Source organism: Neolamprologus multifasciatus, chromosome 18 (assembly GCF_963576455.1).
Source record: "Neolamprologus multifasciatus chromosome 18, fNeoMul1.2, whole genome shotgun sequence".
Lineage (NCBI taxonomy): Eukaryota > Metazoa > Chordata > Actinopteri > Cichliformes > Cichlidae > Neolamprologus > Neolamprologus multifasciatus.
The window spans coordinates 32,515,568-32,537,579 of record NC_140456.1 but is presented as its reverse complement, the minus strand read 5'-3'; the positions used below and the strand labels follow the sequence as shown (position 1 = coordinate 32,537,579).

General features: G+C 40.9%; 1 protein-coding gene across 1 annotated transcript in view; it reads left to right on the top strand.

Moving 5' to 3' along the window:
* The first annotated feature begins 4,697 nt into the window (after nt 1–4,697).
* Nucleotides 4,698–22,012, top strand: part of brinp2 (bone morphogenetic protein/retinoic acid inducible neural-specific 2) — a 337,921-nt gene continuing 320,606 nt past the window's right edge. Inside the window, exon 1 of the mRNA XM_085141220.1 lies at nt 4,698–5,537. The gene's annotated coding sequence lies outside the window, so the exon portion shown is untranslated. The remainder of the gene's footprint in view (nt 5,538–22,012) is intronic.

Below are 22,012 nucleotides of genomic sequence, written 5' to 3'. Positions count from 1 at the left end.
TTAAAAGTGACATTGTGCTCATTTTTAACTCCATATTTTTAGTAAGAGTGACATTGTGACATAAAAACAAACAAACAAAAACCAAACAAACAAACAACAACAACAACTATATATATATATATATATATATATATATATATATATATATATATATATATATGTTGTTGTTGTTTTTTGTTGTCTTTTGTTTGTTTATATATATATATATATATATATATATATATATATATTTAGTTGTTGTTTTTTGTTGTTGTTGTTTGTTTGTTTTGTTTTTGTTTGTCTGTTTATATATATATATATATATATATATATATATATATATATATATATATATTAGGGGTGGGGGAAAAATCGATACTGTGTAGTATCGTGATATTTTGTTTGCTAATGATGTATCGATACAGGGACAGCAGAAATCGATATTTTGTTACAAAAAGGTTTTTGTGCTCTGACTTCAGAGCATGTTGATCCTTTTTCTGAGCAAGAATCCTGACATTCCTTCACTGTCCAAATGTGTTTAACTTTTTTTTTGGCAGCAATAAACATGACAGTTTACTTATTTTAATTTAAGACATGTTTTATTTTAATTAAGTTTAAAACTTTTTTATTTAATGTAAAATTATATTTTGTTTTAATTTACTTTCAAATTCTTCAGTTGCTGAAGGGGCTGCATAGTTTTCATAAACTGCATAGTTCAGAATAGCTATAATTGTACCAGATGGTTGATTCAGTTAAGTTGGACTAGACTGTAATACAAACCGTTCAGTTTGTCAACAATAAAACTGAAATGAGAGAAAGACTGAGTGTGAGACTTTGATATTAGAGAAAATGAATATTGATAAAGTTTACCTTTATGTACAGAATCTGAATATCGCAAAATATTTGAAAAAATTGCAATAATATCGTATCGTGCGTTAAGTATTGTGATAATATCGTATCGAGGGATGTATGGTGATTCCCACCTCTAATATATATATATATATATATATATATATATATATATATATATATATATATATATATATATCACTTTTCTACTCTATCGGAGCTTTACATAACTTGCACATTCACTTTTTTCTACAGAGTTCTTAAGTGCTTCCTATCTGACATTCACACTCTGATGGATTCATCGTGGGGTTAGTATTTTGTCCAAGAATACTTGGCATGCAGACTGGGATCAAACCACCAAACCTCCAGTTAGTAGAGGGGACCTGCTCTACCACCTGAGCTACAGCTGGAACATTGCATTCACATATGGAATATCTACCAGTTACCATTCATCTATTAAGATTTTGATATCCCTCCATCCTTTCTGGACTTACTTTATTACTTAATTAATTAATTTTTTTTAGTGGACATTTTTTAAAATCCCCATGAATGCCATTCAAAACAACAGAAAACGATGAACCTCACTCACTCATTCTGTGCAGGGGCTCAAAATGAAAACCCCCTTTGTGCTATAGCCAGCAAACACTCCAGGAGCTGTTTTAATGGGGCACAGAGTTAAATCAGAGAGTAGCAGAAAGACATGAAATCTTAATCGACCTGCGAACTGAAAGAACAGAAAGAAAAGTCGGTCATCAGAACTTTGTTTGTTACTTCAGTTTGGTCTAAGCAACTCCACAGCTCGTTACTGTATTTCCCACAATATCTGTTGCTACTGTAATGACCGCTATGAAAGTACTGCTTACCACTATGTCAGATATTTACAGTGGCAGCTTAGAAGTTGTTAAATTTTCAATAAATAAAGAAAAAAGTAGTGATGGGAGAGAATGCAGGAGAGGAGGAACACCTGGCTCCAGCAGGAAGACCATCATGACTTCACCTACCCTCTGAGGTCGAACTCTGACCCCTAATCTGAACCTTGTGATTTTTGACTTTCAAGACTTGTTCTTGTAGGTCGTTGCAATAGGTGGACAAAAAATAGACATTCCAACTGATGCATATTAAAAAGTTTTTATTGTCATGAAAATGTAGGGTTGTGGCTACTGAATTTAGGTCCACTCACAAGACTGTAAAGCAATATGACCAATCTTTTAATACAGGAGCTGACGCGCCATAAGAATTTGTTCTTCTGCCTCAAAATCATTTGTATATTTCACACTTTGAAACTTTGAAACCACACGTGACACACCCAGTCCTAAGACTCTCGAAACCTGATGAGCAACTTGAAGTAGCTGCAGTCACGTCGATGCTTTGATTTGAGAAAATCTTGGAGATTTGTTGATGTGAGCCTTAAAATAGCTGTAAATAGGTACCTGCTACTCCAGTGAAGATGTTCCCCAGGTGCCTTTCTAAATAAAATGCTGCCTAGCTTGCAGTGAGCATCTCACTTCTGTATGGCAGCAAGTGATGAATGCTTCATGTGGCTCCAAGTTAACTAAGTTCATTTTGAAACACTCCCTGGAGCGTTGCCATCAATCAAAGCCTCTCCCAGGAGCTGTCAAGCAACTTTGCCTGCCTTATTCTGCTACCATGTGCGGTTGCGCCACAACAATATCCAGCCCACCCCATTTGCTTCCATTTCAGGCAGCTCAGGCACTTACTTAGTTCCCTACTTTTGCCTCTGGGCTGGATATTTAACATGCAAGACACCCTCGAGCCTCCTTTTAACCCAAAAATTGCTTTTGGCATAGGCCAAAGAGAACAACACCTACTCCAAAGTGCCACCAATGGGAGTGGCGCCAAAGAGAAGAAAAAAGATTTCCTCATTGCTGATAATTTTACCCTTAAAAGTCTGCCATTTTCATCCAGTGTGCCCATAAACAGTTATAACCAGTACTCGAGCCACAGCCAACAGATGAACATGAGAGGAGTCTACAGATAGACTGTAAGGAGACGCTCAGCAGGGGGAAGGCGATTGTTGTAGAAGCTGAGTGCATCTTTTTAATCTTATCAGCTAAAAAAAAAGATCTGTATTGATAAAAAAAAAAACGACCAGCCCATGGGAGAGGAAATCCTGAACCAAACATGTGCTGTCCACATATCCTGGCACGAGGAAGCCCTGAAAATATTTCTGCCTGTGGTGTAGTGGGAGTAGCAGACTAGCTGATATGGAACCAGACTGATTTTAGGGGAATCTGTTATTTTTAAGCTTTTCCGCTTGTGCATTTATTTGCTCACAGCATTGAGCAACTACCGTGTATGCAGTGATGTTCTCAGTGTTCCCTGCCAATATTAGAACACGAGCATCGCTGAAACAAACTCTTACATCGATAATGTAGACCCTGGAGTCTAGAGCAGCGGTCCCCAACCTTTTTTGCGCCACGGACCGGTTTATGCCCGACAATATTTTCATGCCTTTAAGGTGTCGCGGATAAATACAACAAAATAAAACTAGTACCGGTACCGAAAAAAAGAAGATTTATTCATAACACACGTGAAAAGACCCAGGAAAACAGAGTTAACGATAAAAACGATAACAAAATAACGCTGAAAACCGATAAAAACCCTGAAAACTATACATTTCACACCTGAGCCTCAACTCTCGCGGCCCGGTACCAAACGACTCACGGACCGGTACCGGTCCGAGGCCCGGGGGTTGGGGACCGCTGGTCTAGATGATGAAGTAAATCACACAAATCCAGATGTTTTATTGTGATTGGCCTCCAACTTAATAATCGTGCTGCTCATTTGTTCCAAAAAAACAAAACAAAAAACAACCCACATCAGCCTTCATCAAACCACATGTTGAAGTGTTTCCAATTTAAACTGGTAACAAATGCCATGTTAGAGGTAGTGATAGACATAAACACATAAATTTCAACCAAGTGACTGCAGTTTTCCAGCTGTTTACTTTTATTTTCACCTAAAAGAAATTGTAGTGTTAAGTTACCTTTAGGTTCGATGCTTAAGTCCTACATTTCAGGTTTGTTGTCTGAAGTCAGAAACAAAATGGTTTTCTTGTACATGTAACAAAACCGGTTCCCTTGTACACAAAGGACCTGGCCTGCTGTAGCCACCAATTCATCATAGACTCATCAAGTGAGTGTCTAAAAAGTAACCAAAGCCCACAAATATCAAGCTAAATGAAAGCCAATCAAGTGCTGCCTGCATAATTAAATTTACTGTAATGTACCCGAAGTTTTAAAGTTTTTTTTCCGTGTTTAGAAGGAGGCCATGAGCCCATTATACAGCAGACAGCTGTAATCTCTCACTCAGAAATCATCTACTTAGCTTTCAGCCACCATATTTTTTTAAAAAGAAGTAGACGGACAGTCAGAAGTGTGTATGCTTAGCATTGGTGGATGCTGTCATTATGTGTTCCATTCTGCTGGGAGTCAAATATGGCTAAAGCACTGCCAGTGACTTAGTAGGTAAAAGAAATTAACTAAAGAAGAAAAAGAGGGACGCATTTTCACGTTCATTAGCCGGCCTGTCCCTCTGGGCTCAAACACAGAGCTCAGTGCATGAACTGCCCTCCCCGATGAACCCATCCATCCACACATAGCACGCAAACTGCATTATCCTCATTTCCTTCCCCTTTTACCTTTCATGCATCCCACTTCTCCCATTTTCATCTGCGTCGTAGTTTATCTAATGCCACCTCTCTCCACCCTGTCTTCTATCCTGTCCCTTTCTCCCCCCTTTTCTTAGAACACATCATCGCAGCCTTCCTCACCATCCCTGTCTTCGGTCTCTCCGCTTTCCAGCCAATGGCTGCTGAGGGGGGCGTGGTTAAATAGAAAGCGGATGAACGGAGCTTGTTGGGGGAAAAGGGAGAGGGAGACACAGAGGAGAGCGCCGATGAATAGAGACGCTTTCCTTAGCTTCCTGGAGAAGCAACGCCAGGCTTGACACTGAGTGATGATTGTCACGCAGAGAGAGTCGGAATAATAACGCGGAATCAAATCCACAGAGAGAGGGGAGGAGGGGGCTCAGTCTGTGGATACCTGCGCGTCTCCACTCCGGCCGCAGGTGCGCTACGGTCCCTCTAAAGGGAGTTTGATCTGTGAGAGGCAAGTGCGAGAAGAACCAGTCCTGCAGGGATTATTTTTCATTTTCTCGCCAAGTGTCAGTTTTATTTATTTATTTATTTAATTTATTCTTTTAGTTCAACTGAAAGCAAACTTTCTCTCCCCTTTGCGCCACCTGCAGTCATAGTTCAACTCCAGGTCTGACTCCAGCTTCATTCTGAGCTTTGTAAGTCTGTGGGCTGTTCTTTCAGACCTTTCCTGAGCTCGGATTACACTGGACAGCACCTCCAGTCTGAAAGGAGAATTCCTCAAAACTCCCAAGTTAACGAGAATCGGGAGTCCTTTCCAGTCCAGTCTTTGCTTTAAAACGAGCTGATGAAGAGAACAATGTCTGGATTATTGCAGCCGCTGTTCAACCTGCCCCGGGAAAGAGGGGAGGAGTGAGGAAAGCAGTAAAAGAAGGGAGGAGGAAGAGGTGAAGAAGGGGGGACGTCGGCGGCGTTTAGCTGCCGTCCACTAGTTCTTTAACGCCTTTGCTGCCCGGGTTCTCCACTCTCTTTTTACGAGATACACGAACAAATATCAAGAGACGCGCGGGGAGGACCTGCGTTCACACCCTGAGTGAGTTTGTGTGTGTGTGTGTGTGTGTGTGTGTGTGTGTACACTGGGGGAATCAAATGTGGGGAATAGTAGAGGATCGCTGTTCTGCGTGTTCGTGCCAGGTGCGTTTTTACGCACAGCTCACTCCGGGTTGATACGCACAAGACAATGTGGGTCCAGGAGGGTTAGTGACGCATGATCGATAAGAGATGTGAGAAAAATGAGGAGATTGCAATTCAGGTGAATGTGACAGGACGCTTGTTTTGCCCGTTTAAGCAACTTTACGCCCAGAAAAAAATGCATAAATAAATACTGGCGCTCACACGTGGGTCTTTATTTTTTTCCCTAATACATTGCGCATGTTCCCAATAAAAATGTGCGCAATTGTGTTCCGCTTCAACCCGCAGAGTCTACATTCTCGTCACGCTTGGGAAACGCGTGTCTTTGACAGCTTATGACAGCTAAATTGTAGTGTATGTATAACAACCTCACAATCGTGTGTGTGTGTGTGAGTGTGCGGACAGAAAAAAAAATCTCGCTGTTCTAACTAGTGAGCACCTTCCTGCCTGCCTTTCTCCTCCCAGTGTGTCTTTCTCTGCCTCCGCGTGTGTGTGCGCGCGAGATTGTTGCTCCATCAGTCACCCTGAATGCCTGCCACGCACCGCACAATTTCTCACAAATTCGCTCAACCGTGTAAGCACATTTACCTGTCAGCTACTTTGTCGAGACTACTGTAAGTAAGAAATCCTCAGAGAAGACGAGGTGCTGCCTCGGCAGCTGTGTGCTATGTATATCTATCTATCTATCTATCTATCTATCTATCTATCTATCTATCTATCTATCTATCTATCTATCTATCTCTCTCTCTCTCTCTCTCTCTCTCTCTATATATATATATATATATATATATATATATATTCCTTTCCCTCCGTAATGGGGTCCAGTCAAACAAATAATGGGGGAGGAAGAAAAAGTGAAAAAGGGAAAAGTCTGGGAGCGGGACACTTGCTCACCGAAAGAGATCAGTTTTCCTTCGTTAAATAATGCACCATTCAATCAGCGCACACACCCACACGCTCACACTCGTTCACCTGGAGGGAGGACAGCTCTTCCCGTTTTCCCTGCCTGCGTTTAAACAGCAGTGACGCGCTGACGCTCGCTGGAAGAGCCTGCAGATGAAAGGGTGAGTGCAGGACACAGCGGGCGCATAATGGCGTGTTTCGAAAAAGAGCGTGAGCGCAGAGCCGTCCTAACTTCACAAAGTGAGAAGTGATATTGAACGCTCCGACCAGCGATGGGTGCGGGCGAAGTGGCCGCTTGAGAGAGTTGACACACGCACTAAACTGCAGCCATTTCTTATCGATATTGTTATGCTTTTGGGCTCCGATTCAATTATTCCGCTATAGTGCAGTACAGTAGATACCAATGTATGATTGAAATCAATAACACGACATTAAAACAATCACCATGAACTTCAGAGATTTTCCTGAGAGACCGAAAAGGAAGCACTGAATTCTAGTTGAGGTGAATAATTTGCCATTTTTATCCTTTCTTGTGTCAAAATCCTCCATTTCCCATAATGCAACCAATTTGCAAGCCTTCTTTGCTATTTGAGCTCCATATTTGTCAAACTTTGAGCACTCGGTCTGGAACACAGCCTTTATCAAAACTACGTTATAGAACATCACGGTAACAAAGACATGCAGAAAGTATTGTCACTATGATTTCACTGAAGTTGATGCTGTCCAGATAATATTGAACAGTATAATCTAGAAAAACAAAACAAGAGCCTTATCTCCACAATGGAGTTCACTCCAGCTGCTAGAAATTGTAACTAGAGCACCATATACACTCCTAAATATAGTCCCCAACAATTGCAGGCACATGTCCTGGTGTTGAGTAAGGAAACGACTCTTTTAATATTAGATCTGTGTGCTGCCATATGAATGTCACGGTGTCCTGAAGCTGAAAAGATTACACTGATATATAAATGCATTGGTGATATTTGATATTTTTATGGACACAATGAAGTCAAAGTGATAGTACCTTTTAAATGTATACATACAATTTGTAGATTTTCACCCAGAAATGACATATTAGGGGTAATTTTTGGGTTCAGCATCTTGTCTGAGCATGGTTTTGCACAACCTTAAGATTGGTGGACAGCCTGCCATCCTGCCTGAGTCGTAGCTGCCATACAATATGATGAACTCTGCACAAGACAGAGTAGACGATTATGGTATACCTCGAGAGTGCAGGATAAATATTGCAATTGCAAGGTGATTGGCTGCATCGCAATACCACAACTTTTCTCTCACAAAAGCATCCATCAATCAATCCTTCCATTTATTTTTTTTCCGGTTATCCAATTCAGGGTCGCAGGGGGGGCTGCAGCCTATCCCAGCTGTCCTAGGGCGAGTGGCAGGGTTCATGCTGGATAGAGGAGAGGAAGTTACATAATGAGATGTTTAGAAAAACGGTTTATCAAAAAAAAATATATTAAACAGGGATTATCAAGAATTTAGATGCAGAAAGTTTCCCACTAAAGTATTTAATTCTCCTTTTTAGCCTTTCTGCCGTCTCAGGAGAAATGAATGTCCGAGTGCTCACATTAAGTCCGTGTGCATGTTTATTAAATCACTGCCTAAAGCCGTGCATTCGATCGCACATTTCACTGCTTCAGATGTGTAGAAGGGAGCTTGGCTTCACTTGTATTCTAATGCAGTGCTGTTGCTGTTTGTTTCTTTGGTTGAGAATCATACAGCCTCCGTAGGTGGAATGAAACCTGTGATTCATCAGATACCCTAATGCAGGCAGGCTTAAAGGGAAAAAAACACCTTAATGCATTCTATCATTGTGGTAATATTCCAGTAGCAATATAAAATAGCAAAAACAAACAACTTTGCACTGTGTTTAGGACCTTGCAGAATCCTTTTAAAGGCTCCTGCTGGTCCCCACTTAAGAACCAGTGCACCCATGCAGGAGTACGTCGCTCTGTAAAAAAGTTTATGTGCTTACAATAATAATCTGTTGATATAAATTGGCTCCCACAACATCTTTCAGACCTTACGAGACCTTATACCAGATAAGATTAATTGAACATTTGTATCATCCATGTCTGTGGATGTTTGCTTTTGGTGGTGCTCAGTTGTTCCACAGTCAGTGACAAGAGATGGGACACCTCCTAGTGCACTGACCCCCTTTCCATAAGGGGAATCAGCTTGGCTGTTGTTATTAGGTCCTATAGTTTCCACAGATTTCTCCTTACATTTTCTATTTACAGTATCACTTAGCCTGATCTCAGTCCCGCTCATTAGCCTTCATCAGGGCACCTAATTAATGCATTGGGCTCACTTTTGTGTCATTTCTTAAAGTGGAGCTTTAAGGAACCCAAACCAGGACCTCTCCTTAAAGCAGCAGCTGAAAACAAATTGGAACAAACTGCGAAAACAAAGCTTTCAGTGGGTGAACAATGATATCCACGTCGTTTGCGTATCTCTGAAACACCAGTGGATTATTTCGGGATGACCTTTCTTCTGCTTCACAAGTGACGTAAACGTCCGAGCTAAATCTAACGTCGCCTTTATTGTGAGTTGCTTTTCAGAAAAATGCATCAGCTAAATGCATGTTTATAATGTAAATGTCTGCACTCAGCCTGCGTGCTTTTCTAGTGCATATGATCCAGCTGTGTCCTTCAAACTGCAAGGACATGTGGAGTTATTGAGAATTCAGCCTTTTCAATGATTGATACATAACAGCTGTCTTTCAGATTTGCACCCTGTCTCACCTGGATGCACTGTGAGCTTTTCTTTTCAACACAAGTCATATATGTGTTTTTTTAAATGCCCGAGTCAGACTGTGGAAGCATCTGAAAATAAAGTTATTCATAAAAACACAAAGGTGCCTTTTTCTATAGGCTCTATTTGCTGTGCTTAGACCAGCCCAGTGCATTTTATGCAGGCATGGTTGAGAAAATACCAAATTTCTCCTCCACTAATGAACCAGTGGACATGAAACACTGGATAATTCCATTTCACTGTATTTTTTAGTGTGACTGAAACAATTAGCCAGTTTATCGGGTCGTTAATTGACTGCAAACTAATGGACTTTTCGATAATTAGTTAAATCAATCAATATTTTGGAAAATACACCCATCTGCTCTTGTGGCACGATGAGAAGTTCTTAGTACAGACTAGAGAGTGTTTGTGTTGCTTAGCACCCAGTCAGTAGTGTGTTAAGCTTTGTGCATAATTATTTACTTACTTGCTTTGGACAAAGCCAGGCTAGTTGTTTGTTTCCAGTCTTTGTGCCAAGTTAAAATAATTTACTGTAGCCTTCAGTCTTATTTCAAAACAAGAAAGTAAAAATCACATTTCCTAAAATATCAAACCTTTGCTCTTCCAAGCTCAAAATGATGTTTTTTTCTTTGCAGTATGGAAGTTATGATGATGGCTTATTATTTAAAAGTGACATCATGACTTTAATGTGTTATATGTAACACATTAAGTATATAATACTAAAAGTTCTATATATGAATAAAATAATGTAGGTGTAAAAACACGAATATTACTGAGATAAAATGTTGCAAGATAAAGTTGACTTAACCCTTTAAAACCGGTCGGAGCGGGCACGCTCCGTTTTGCGTAACTATTTTTAAATCCCGGTAGCTCTGCAACCACGTAAGCTAGCGCAATAATTTTTTTTGCATATGAAACCGGAGGAGTTGTACTTACATCTTATGCCATCAGCTTGTCCTCGGTCACAGTTTCCTTCCACATATAGCTTTGCAAAAACTGCATAAAAAGCGCTTGCAGCAACAAAAACATAATATTCCAGAAACAGGCTTTGCCGAGCCGATCAGCTGTTTGTAACACTTGATGCATATGCTGCTTTTTTTGCAAATTTGCATTATAATATTTATTTTCGTTTTTCCTGCAGTGTATAGAAATTGGTGTATTTCAAAAATAAAACTATGAAGACACTCAAAATAAATTTCCTGTGGTGGGAAACTATTTTGTGCAACTTTTTTGTATTTACAGTTTTGAGGGATAAGCCTCTTAAATTTCTCTAACTAGAAATATATGTAAAAAAAGCAAAAACGATTTTAATTTTTTTTGTAGTTTATTGCACTTTTTTGCAATTTATGTAATTACTATGCACTTAATGCAGACATATTATTAAAATTTAGGCTGTAATGGTTGTATTGATGTATAGCAACTTGAAATGCTCCCAAAAATGGCTCCACAGCATGTAAAAATATAATATAAGCTCTGGCGGACTTGGTTCTATGGTAGGTCTTAAAGGGTAGTATGGTCTTATTTGACAGTTAATTTATATATCTAATATAATAGTATATCTCAAAATTGATTTGAGACCACTAACAAAGAATAAAATAAATAAACCTGAATGCTAAAAAACTGTTTCCACCATGTCAAATATGATCATTTGTACGCACTCCTTCCCTGTGCACTATAATGTCATTATGTTTGTAATTGAGTTCATGGAAATTAAAGTTAAAGTTTTTATTGTGAATTTCATGGGGGAAGTTTTGAATAAGAGAACTGTGAATTTAAGAGCAAATTTACTTTTAAATCAGTGTCAGTGTTATATGGCTATTACCAAAGAATACTTTACTTTAGAAGTCATTGTTATATCTGCAAATCCCAATGCAGATGTAAGTGGTAAAGAGTTAAAGCTGCACAAGTCTAGTACTCATCTGACCAGAGCTTTACTTTTTCATTTAACCTGTGATTTCATCTTTTAATTAAATCTTATAGTTTGTCACTGTAGAAATTGCAGGATGACATCCAGCTAGCTTAAACCAGGAGCACCTATTAGCCTTGCAGCAACAAAGAAAAGAAAGAAAGAAAGAAAAAGAAAATAAAAAATAATAATTCTGCCTTTATGATGGTTATGGTTCATGAAGTTCTTTCACAGAGGTCTAAAGTGAACATTTTCTCTAGTGCATGCATAACATAGTTCAAAGCCAACCTTTTGTGAACGATAGAGGAACGCAATTTGGAATTATTGATTGACCCACATGATGTTTGTCTGTGCTGTGTATGAAAAATCTTTTAAGCAATGATCTCAAACTGCACAGGAGCGTGCTGCATGGTGCACATCGAGTAATTGATTATTGATTGATGGACGTACAATATCATTTTAGATCTGCGCACCAATCTGCTTGCTGCATTGTTGCCAGTGTGAGAGAACAGGCTGTATCTTCTCTTGGATGCATTGTGATTCACCCTGCTGTAGGTTCAAACACCTGCATTGACTGAGCTGGTCAAATTGAGACTTTCAATTACAGTCGTGAAATGAAAGAAAATCGAATCATTTCATGAAACAAATTAACTGTCTAATAATTCCGTGAATTAATTAACCTGTCTGCTGATGAAAGGAAGCCGAGTTAGCTGTTATAGAGCCATTATGTCAGCTTGATTAAGCACATCATATTACAAAGACTTTGTACGAAGCTTCAAAATAAGAAGCCGGCAAATAAAGTAACTGAGCTGTGCTTTGTGCTGATGTACAGTCTTTACATTTCACTAAAAGTTGTAATGTTTAAATCATCCTGGTTGTACACAAGAGATGATTCTAGAGAGATCCCAGTTTGTTTTTGTACTTGTGTTTTTATGTTGCTCCATAGGATAGTTGGACTCTGCCCACACTATTGTATAACAACTCTTACTAACTCGTAGACGATTTCAGATGCAGTCTGTTGTACTGTCTTTCTCTTACATAACTGAAAGTTAAATTTTTGTACAGTATGCGAACACTTCCATAGCAAAGGAGATGTATCCATAGAGAAGCTATCCCAGCCTCTGATATCACGTTTTCTCCAACGTCCCTTTGCAAAGTTCAACTTGTCCTTCATTTTAAAGCCGAGCTATAAGCAACATAAACGCTTTGCCTTTGATGTGATTGGCTGGAAACTGCACTTGTGCTTGGAACTGTAAACTCTGCAGAACTCTTGTGTGAAATTACTGCAGGTAAAGTGAAACAACGGATCCACACTTCAGTTCAACGATGCATAACATCACTCCATTCAGAGTGAACGGGAGCGCCGAGAGCACCAAAGCGTCAAGTTGTATGTGAGAGTGTAGCCGTAGGAGGTGGCCACTTGTATCAGAGAACATCATTTACTAGTCCAATAGTGAGATATGGACAAAAATAAAGAAACCCCCCCCCCAACTCAACAGTAAGTAGGTGGATTAAAACTGTACATGTGCTTTTTTTTTCTTCCATAGGAGTGACCTGTTAATTAGTGCTGCCTGCAGCCACAATACTGAGCTCCCTGAACCTTTTATCCAAGACTCCGATTTTTCTTTATCTTGCTTGTTTTTGTGGCCGTCTTTAGAAACGGCACCTCTAGGGGGAAAAAGAAGATGAAACAAAATCCCCCAACACCAGCAGCAACCACCACTGCTCCAATCTGTGGCACTGACACGCCTCCAGTGGCAAAACCCGTAGATGTGTCTGGCTTTAGTGGCTTGTTTAAGGCAAGACAGTGGAGTGTCGGGGTGCAGGGAAGGGGAGACATGAAAGGCAGTTAAACTCCCTCTTTGTCGGTCCCTCTGCCCCCTTGCCTCTCTTTCTACATCAAAGTGCTCGTCTCTTTATAAGGAGAAGCCACATGCAGCCCACTGCAGCTACAGTAGGAGGGGATGTGGAGAATCTGCCTGAGTGAGCATTGTAGATGCTCCATTGTTTCCCATATGTACATTAATCCTGAGCCAGGCTCTAACGTGGACCGTAACAATCCAAAGCGTTGCTGACATTTCAATCTACACAGGGGGTGGGTGAGAGTCAGGGGGCATTTGTGTGCGTGTTGTGCGTGTGGGTGGGGCATGTCTAATGCTCTTTTTACCGCTCGGCAGAAAAAAAAAAGAAAAAAGAAACTGAGCTTTCCTTTTTGTTTAATCCATGGAGGATTTTTTTATAAGCCGCTTCCAAATATTCTTATGGACTAAGCTGTTGAGTTGTGTAGAAAAATGTCTGTCTCATTAATGAGTTTTTCTTTGCAAAATCAGTTGAGGGATTGGACTGTCACTCCCGAAAGGCTTGAGGAAATTGTTTTTTTCCAGACATGTGTTTCAGGAAGGTTAAGAACAAAATGTGTGTGAAAACGGCCACTTTCTTATCACGGCTCTGTCAGCGAACGAAACGGCTAAACTGAGCAACTAAACAGAAAGAGGAAATGCCTAGAGGACGCTTGGATTTGTTGATCGTCTCAAAGTATGCCACTCTTTACCCAAGAGATGCTTTTACATTTGAAAAATACATGCACATCCATTTTTCCTCATCTTTCCCACTTTCCTCTGTCCTCCTTTTAACTCGTCGTTTCAAGTGCCCCACATTTGAATGCAGTCCAGATTAATAGTTTAATACATTTTTTATGTATTAAGCCATAGCTTGAGCCACATGTTGGCATATTGAATAGTGTATGTTGGGTTTGGAGGATGTTTCGCATCATTGTGACTAGGGATGAGTACCGGTATCGGTTCTGACATAAACGGTAGTAACCAGACCGAAAAGCAGCGCACATTTCGGTGCTTTTTTTTCCTGAGCTGTGATACACTTTAGATTCTAGCCAATCATTTTACGTTTCCGAGGATAGTAGGCGGGTCCAGGTACGTGTTCTTTTAGAGCAGAGCTACAGATTAAAAATGCCCAATGCGAAGCGGTCAAAGTCTGGCTGTACTTCACAGCAAAAGATGCAAACTCAGCAGCTGCAACAAGTGCTTTAAGCTGATACTGTGATACTGTCAAAGGAGGTAACACCTCAAATCCGATGAAACACCTGGCGACGCATAGCGTTTTTTTTAAAAGCCGAGAAATGCGCCTTATTTGATAGCTTGCTGCGAGACCTCACACCGAGCACATCTACTGCGGGTGTGGTGCCTGTTATCAGACCCGGAGTTAGCAACATCCCCCAAAAACCCGAAGAGGAGAGTCCTGGCCCCTAGCCCTGCCAGTGTAGCAGAAATGATGAGGATGATGATGCAGCAGCAGCCGTTCTTCTCTGCGTGAGTAGCTTCATGTTGTTCGTATGTAATTTACGTTGAGTAGGCTAACCACGTTATTACATTAATGCATGTAAGGTGAACTAGCAAACACCATCATAGCTACATGCGGCTGTCTTCTTGTTTGATGGCAGATACTCCCTTCACCCTGGACAAAAAGGCTAAAATGACCAAAGAAAAAGTGGAAAACAGTTAAACATGAGAGGTTTTTGGACAAAGTTTGTGTTTTTTCCATTGTTTAAGCTGCTTCCAGCCCAGAGTGATACCATATATGCCCCATAGCTGCAGAAAAGGCTAACATTGTTATCTTTTTACAAAAAAACAGCTGAACATGAGGTTTTTGGACCAATTTTGTGTTCTCCATTCTTTAAGCACCGGTTCGAGCACCGTTTAAGCACCGGCACCGTTTCAAAAGTACTGGTTTGGCACCGGTATCGGATAAAACCTAAACGATACCCATCCCTAATTGTGACAGAAGTTTTACTGAACCTACAGAACTCTTACCATCCATACCTGTACATGTATGGTATGATTTGAGAATCCAGACTTAAACAGGGCTTGAAGCCGTAGTATTCCTAAAACACTGCTCATTACCTCATCTAATAATATTTGAATATGTCTTTTGTCCTTGTAATATTTGTCTTTGACTTAGCTGATGGCATTTTGCATATGAAGCCGTTGCTCAAGAGATACAAACGTAGAGGAAATAAGAAATTTTATTCTCTGAAGAAGAAAAAAAGCTGCACTCCTCACAGGTGAGCTAAATTGAACCACAGCATAAAATGCTTTTCTGTCTCAAATACGTCTTCAGCACTTTGTGATTGCATTTACTCTTGGCTGTTTTGGTATCAGAAAGCCTTTTAATTTACCCAAACCCCATGAAGTGTAAGTTACATATCTGTCACGCACAATGATTCTTACAAACCAAGACTTTAATGCTTGGTGGACAATTCGTGATTTAGTTACTCGTGTAGAGTCTGCTTCGAGCAGACCAGCTTGCAAGGCTTGTTACCCGACCATATGTGAGGCCGAAAGTGTTTAGCTGTTCCAATTGACCGCACTTGAACACGGGGGTATGCAGCCGGCTGTCACAGAGTGTGTGAAAAGCAAAATCTCACACTTTCAGACAGTCTTTCTTCATATTTACTCTTGTTTATTCACTGAAGTCATTTTCAGTTTGATAAATTGTTGAATACCCAAATTCCAGCGTCATAGATGAGATGGTGCTTCAGATGCTGCGTCACCAGCCCAGTTTGTTAACTGAACAACTAAGAAACTACTGTTGGAACTGATATATTCCCACAACACAGATGTGGTCAGGTACGAATAATCAGATGACTTTGATCGACCAGTGTTGACCAAGAGTATGTGAAACCACGGTGATGTGGCTTGGGTTTTTACACAAACTCAGTGCATTAAATATGCTGAATGAATGTTAACAACAAATGAGTCCCAGATATTTATATTTATTTATAAGTGGCCTTTTTTATGACGTATTGAGGGGTCAAAACCCATCAGTTCGTCAGCACTTCTCAAATTATTTTGTGGAAAAAAGATTTTGCTTTTGTCTTCATGATGAAACCCTTCCCTGCTCAGTTCTCCTTTTCATCGCCAAGTAAATTGCTGTTGCTGCAATGCAGAAAACTCATCACTTTCAGTGAGTCACAGGTTTTTTTTTTCTTTTGGAGAACTGACATACATTAACATGCATCCATGTTTACTAAAGCAAAACCACCCCAAATGGATTGCATTTCTACTTTCCTCTATCTTTTAGCAATAGAAACTAGCACATTTGCATAAAAATGTAGCGCATTCTTGCCATAAATTCATGTATAAATGATGCAGAGTGTAAAACTTGTCACCCAGGTCCCTGTCAAACGCTAGAAGTAGGAACATTAAGGAACAGTAAACTCTCTCAGCACTAAAGCAGTACAATATTTATAAGCCATCCAGCAGTACAACATCTGAGGAGTTGCACGAGGAGCTTTTTCTCCCACCTTTCCTTATCTCCTTTGGCTCCTCTCTGCTTCCCAACGATGATCAGGAAAGACATTTAGCAGCGAGAAATACAATGATTATAGGTTGGGCCATTGATCCGCGTATTGAGCTATATCCTCCTGATTCATTGGTTCTGACAACCAAACTCTCTCCATTGATTTTTACTGTTGCTGTTAAAGGACTTTTAATCCCACCACCTCCTGCTCTCTCTCTCTCACACACACACACACACACTCTACCTGCGGTATGCCAAACAGGTTATGCTGCTGAAATGTACCAGTTGTACTTTCCTGACCCACTTTATTGGCATCCGTGTGCTCAGTGCTTGTGTAAGCATTCACTCAAGGCTCTACAGGATGAAGTTTTGATAGTATGAGGAGCAAAACGAGCAAGAGGAAGGCAGAGTGTGGTCACACTACTTTATATTCATGGTGTTTTACATCATGCATGGAGTGCAGTGAATTTTCCAACCATGCAAAGGAAAAAAAATCAAACAGCATGACTTCACCTTGTCTCTTACATCAGTAAGGTACTCCTTTGCCCCGGGAATACATTTTACGGCCAAACATCGGCTGTATTCCCTTGCTTCAAAGTGGAATGAAGTCGTATGATCAGGCGTGCTTATTAAAAACCTATCACTGCTACATCAGCCCAAGACTCTGCCAAGAACATCTGGGAAGAGGTGATAATAGCTTCCTCATCCATTTAGGCATGTCCCTGCCCGACCCCAGCGGAAGCATGTGTCACTGTGATTACATATGTGAGGAGCTGCTGTGCAGGGATGTGGAACCTGTGGCATCATAGGAAACCATCCTATACTCCCTGCGGCTTCAGATATCAGCCTACACGAGGCGATCATAAGCAAACACAAGTTTGTGCAGCTTTGTTGCCTTTTGTATCTCGCTGGTTTAGTGCATTTGGGCTATTTCCCCTCAAACGTGACCAGCTGGTAGACCCACTTCACACAACGTAACAATCACTAAACAGCAGACGGGAGACAAGTGTGGTTACGAATTTATGAATTTGCAGGAATATTTAGCAGCTCGAGTGTCTGCTTTTCTTTCCTGGATATGATAAGGACAAAACTGGAAATAAGGTAAGAGACTAATGAATGCACTTCTGTCAGCTGACCACAAGTGCAACTTTGCATTTGGTCACTCATTTAAATCATTCGTTTGCTCAGAATTACAGAACCATTAGGACTCATATATATAAGCTTTTTAATGTAACTGTGAATTGGTTAAAAAAATATGCAATAGTTTCTTGAGTTGTTCTTTTTCGATTATTGATGAGGCTACGTAAATAGATGATTGGTTGTGCTGTTACAAATATGTAGGATAGCCATAGAAATGCTTCCATAACAACACTGCTACAAAAATAGCATTTATTGTATGTAACTGAAGTTCTTTGAGGTTTATGTACAGTCCCCTAATGGGTTTACCGTTGGTTGTGTGCAGTGGCCAGAGGAGTAGCCAGACTTAGCATACTGAAGCCATTTCCGCCTCGGGCCATTCCTTGGCTCAGCCTGTAGCTGCTGCTCCATTAGCTGTAACTCAGCAAATGGGCAATTGACGGTTTATTTCATCATGCCTTTTTGGAAAGTGAAACATGATATTGTGGTTTATTAAGGTACAAGAATCTGAAATCTTATGTCCTCAAGGAAATGAACTGGCAAATGGACTGCTTTTATACAGTGCTTATCCTGTCAGTTCAACCACTCAAAGCACTTTACTACAAACCGCGTTCGCCCATTTATACAGTACTTATATGCAGCACTTCCTCTAACACATGCACTAACACACCGACTGCTTGATTGGCACGTTTCAGAATCAGAATACTTTATTAATCCTTGAGGAAATAGTGTGGTTACAGTAGCTCCAAGACAATGAGAACAGTAACAGACTGAACTAAATCAAACCATATATGTAATAATATATCACAAAGTTGCAAATATAAGAAAAAACTGCAACATATACAGTAGCTCAGTTATAAATATTCAGAATATTACAGAGATTAAATATCTATGATTGGTATTTTACTGTAAACTGTGAAACTTTGTAGAGGATGTGCAAAAGGGTGTAACTATTGCACTGTGTACTGTGCATTGGATGGAGGAGTTGTACCGGGAGATAGCCAAAGGCAGGAAGGATTTCTTGTGTCATGGTGCATTATGGGTAATCCCAGTCTCTCACCGATGACTGGACAGCGCGTCATGAAGTGGGTGGGAATTGTCCAGCATTGTATACATCTTGGGCAACATCCGCCTCTCCGACACCACCTTAAGGGAGTTCAGTTCCATTTCCACAACATTCCTGGCCTTGTGGGTCAGTTTATGGAGTTTGTTGACAATCTGCAACCCTCAACCTGCTGCCCCAGCATGCAACAGCATAGAGGATGGCACTGGCTACAAAAGACTCAAAGAAAATCCTGAGCATTGTCCGACAGATGTTAAAGGACCTCAGCCGCCTTAGAAAGTAGAGATGGCTCTGGCCTTTCCTGTAGGGTGCAGGGCTTTTTATAGCCCAGTCCAGTTTATCATCAGTGTGTACTCTGAGGTATTTATAGTCCTCCACAACGTCCAAATTGACCCCCTGGTTTGAACAGGGCTCACATGTTTCCTGGTCTTCCTAAAGTCCACAATCAATTCCTTGGTCTTTGTCCCATTGAGCTGCAGATGATTTTGCTTGCACCACTAAACAAAGAAGTCAACCACAGCCTGGTACTCCATCTCATCACCCTCGCCGATGCATCCAACCAAAGCAGAGTCATCAGAAAACGTCTGAAGGTGGCAGATGTCTGTGCAGTGGCTGAAGTCCACGGTGTAGAGGGTGAAGAGGAAAGGGGAGAGGACGGTCCCTTGTGGTGGACCCGTGTTGCCGATCACCTTTTCAGACTCTCAATATCAAAGATGCACATATTGTGGTCTTCCTGTCAGATAATCAACAATCCAGGACACAAGAAAGGTATCCACCTGCATCGCTGTCAGCTTATCACCCAGGAGGGTTGACCTGATGGTATTGGATGCAATGGCAAAACCAACTAACATGACCCTCACAGTGCCTGCAGGCTGATACAGGTGGGCGTAGACACGATCGACCAGGTAGATGTTGGCGTCCTCGACTCTGAGAAGGGGCTGGTAAGCGATCTGAAGGGGATCCTGATGTGGTCTGAGTATAGATCGGAGCTGATCGAGGATGTCTTTCCATGGTCTTCTTGATGTGAGAAGTCAGTGCCACAGATGTCTTTGGTACAGGAATAAGGCATGACATCTATCTATCTATCTATCTATCTATCTATCTATCTATCTATCTATCTATCTATCTATCTATCTATCTATTCAATTCAATTCAATTCAATTTTATTTACATAATGTCAAATCACAACAAAAGTCGCCTCAAGGCGCTTCATAGATACAGAGAAAAGCCCAACAATCATATGACCCCCTATGAGCAGCACTTTGGCGACAGTGGGAAGGAAAAACTCCCTTTTAACAGGAAGAAACCTCCAGCAGAACCAGGCTCAGGGAGGGGCGGGGCCATCTGCTGTGATTGGTTGGGGTGAGAGAAGGAATCTATCTATCTATCTATCTATCTATCTGTGATCAGTCGAAAAACTACTAACAAAAGTAATATTTTGTCAGGGCTTTACGTCTTTTGTGTCGCAGTGTTGTTCTGCAATGGCCAAAAGAATTGAATGTCATTCAAATGAAATGAATGACATTCAATTCATTTCATTTGAAATTAATGTAATTTGTGGAGGTCTATGCAGCCACAATTCACAATCAATTTTTTGGGTCATATTTAAAAATATTTACCATTTAATTGTAATATTTGTTTGAATATTGATATTTAAAAGCATTGTGTTACATTAGATAGACAGTTATGTGCAGGATAAGTTTTGTGTTCCTTAAAATTCCCATTGAGACTATAATATAAGCGATATTTAATCATTCCTGCTTTTGTTGTTTTAGGGAAATTTGAAGCTTAACTAACTAACTTCCTTATGTAGGGAAAGGGCGTGAGCTCCAAATTGCCGTGACTCTGATAATGCTAATTTATCTGTTAAAGAGGCATTTTTCCTCGGTTATTGGCATGGCTTCACAGGAGTTAAAACTCAGAAATTGCCTAGCTGTGTTTGCGCGCCTGATTACATATTTAATTCATGAGAAAACACTCCAAAATATTAAACCTCTCCACCCCCGCCATCGCCTCCCTTGTTTCAGCTGACTAACCTGACACGAGACTCTGAATGTACTCATGTGTGAAGTTTTGGGAAGAGCGCTCACGTGAATCTGACTTTGACAGCCCCAAAGGCAAACAGACGGATTTTTATTTCACACAATATGAATATCATGAAACTTGTGAGACGTGTGCGTGTGTGTGTCCACATACTATCTTTAAAGGATGAAATAAGTAAGAGGGCTTTTGATTTCAGTCAATGTTCATAAATAATAAAGCAGTTAAGGGTAGAACTACAGGATGATACTTAGTAGCTCAGGGCAGCTTCTGAACAAGAGAGCAGAGCAGAACAATTGTAAGGGCAGGGTGGTGAGTATGTAAACATGTTTCCTGTCTGAGATCAAAGTACTGCATATATGTGCCAGTCTGTGCATATGAGTCATTAACATGCAGTTTATTTTAGCTTAACATTTTCAATCAAAGTGTTGAATCAAGTGTCATAGGAAGCAGTCGATCAAGAAACTCGTTTCCAGTGAAAAATACAGGTTGACCAAAAAGACGTGCAGTAGTACTCCCTAATTTTGTTGTGAGCTGGAGTTCTTAAAGGCTCACCGAACTCTTCACTTACAGTCATTTAACATTAAGATGTAGTGGGACGTGCAGCTATGCTTTTACTTCTTTAGCCTGAGGTTGTGCCAGGCTACATCCTGGTGGCTTTTTGGGGCTGTGTGGAGGAACAACTCTGGGCTAACATGAGTTAGAATTAGTTATTTTTTGAGACATATTTTAGTTTGGGGAAGTGGGGCAGTGACCGAAAGAACGAGATTGCAGATACAAGCGGCAGAAATGGGCTTCCTGCGAAGGATGGCTGGCCTCTCCCTTAGCGATTGGGTGAGAAGTTCAGCCAGGGGCTCAGAGTAGAGCTGCTGCTCCTCCACATCGAGAGGAGCCAGTTGAGGTGGTTCGAGCACCTGACAAGGATGCCTCCTGTGCGCCTTCTGGGTGAGGCGCTCCGGGCATGTCCCACCGGCAGGATGCCCCGGGGCAGACCCAGGACACGCTGGAGAGATTATATCTTTCTGCTGGCCTGCCTTGGTGTTCCCCTGGGCGAGCTGGGGGAGGTGGCCGGGGAAAGGGGGGTCTGGTCTGCTGCCCCCCGCCCCAGCCCCGGATTTATTCTTGGACTCTACCTTTGCATTGTTCATGATTCAGTCCTTATTCTCCTTATACTGGAGCTCTGAAACAAGCTGTTTTATCGCCTTCCCCCTCTTTTTAAGATGACTTTCTTCTGATT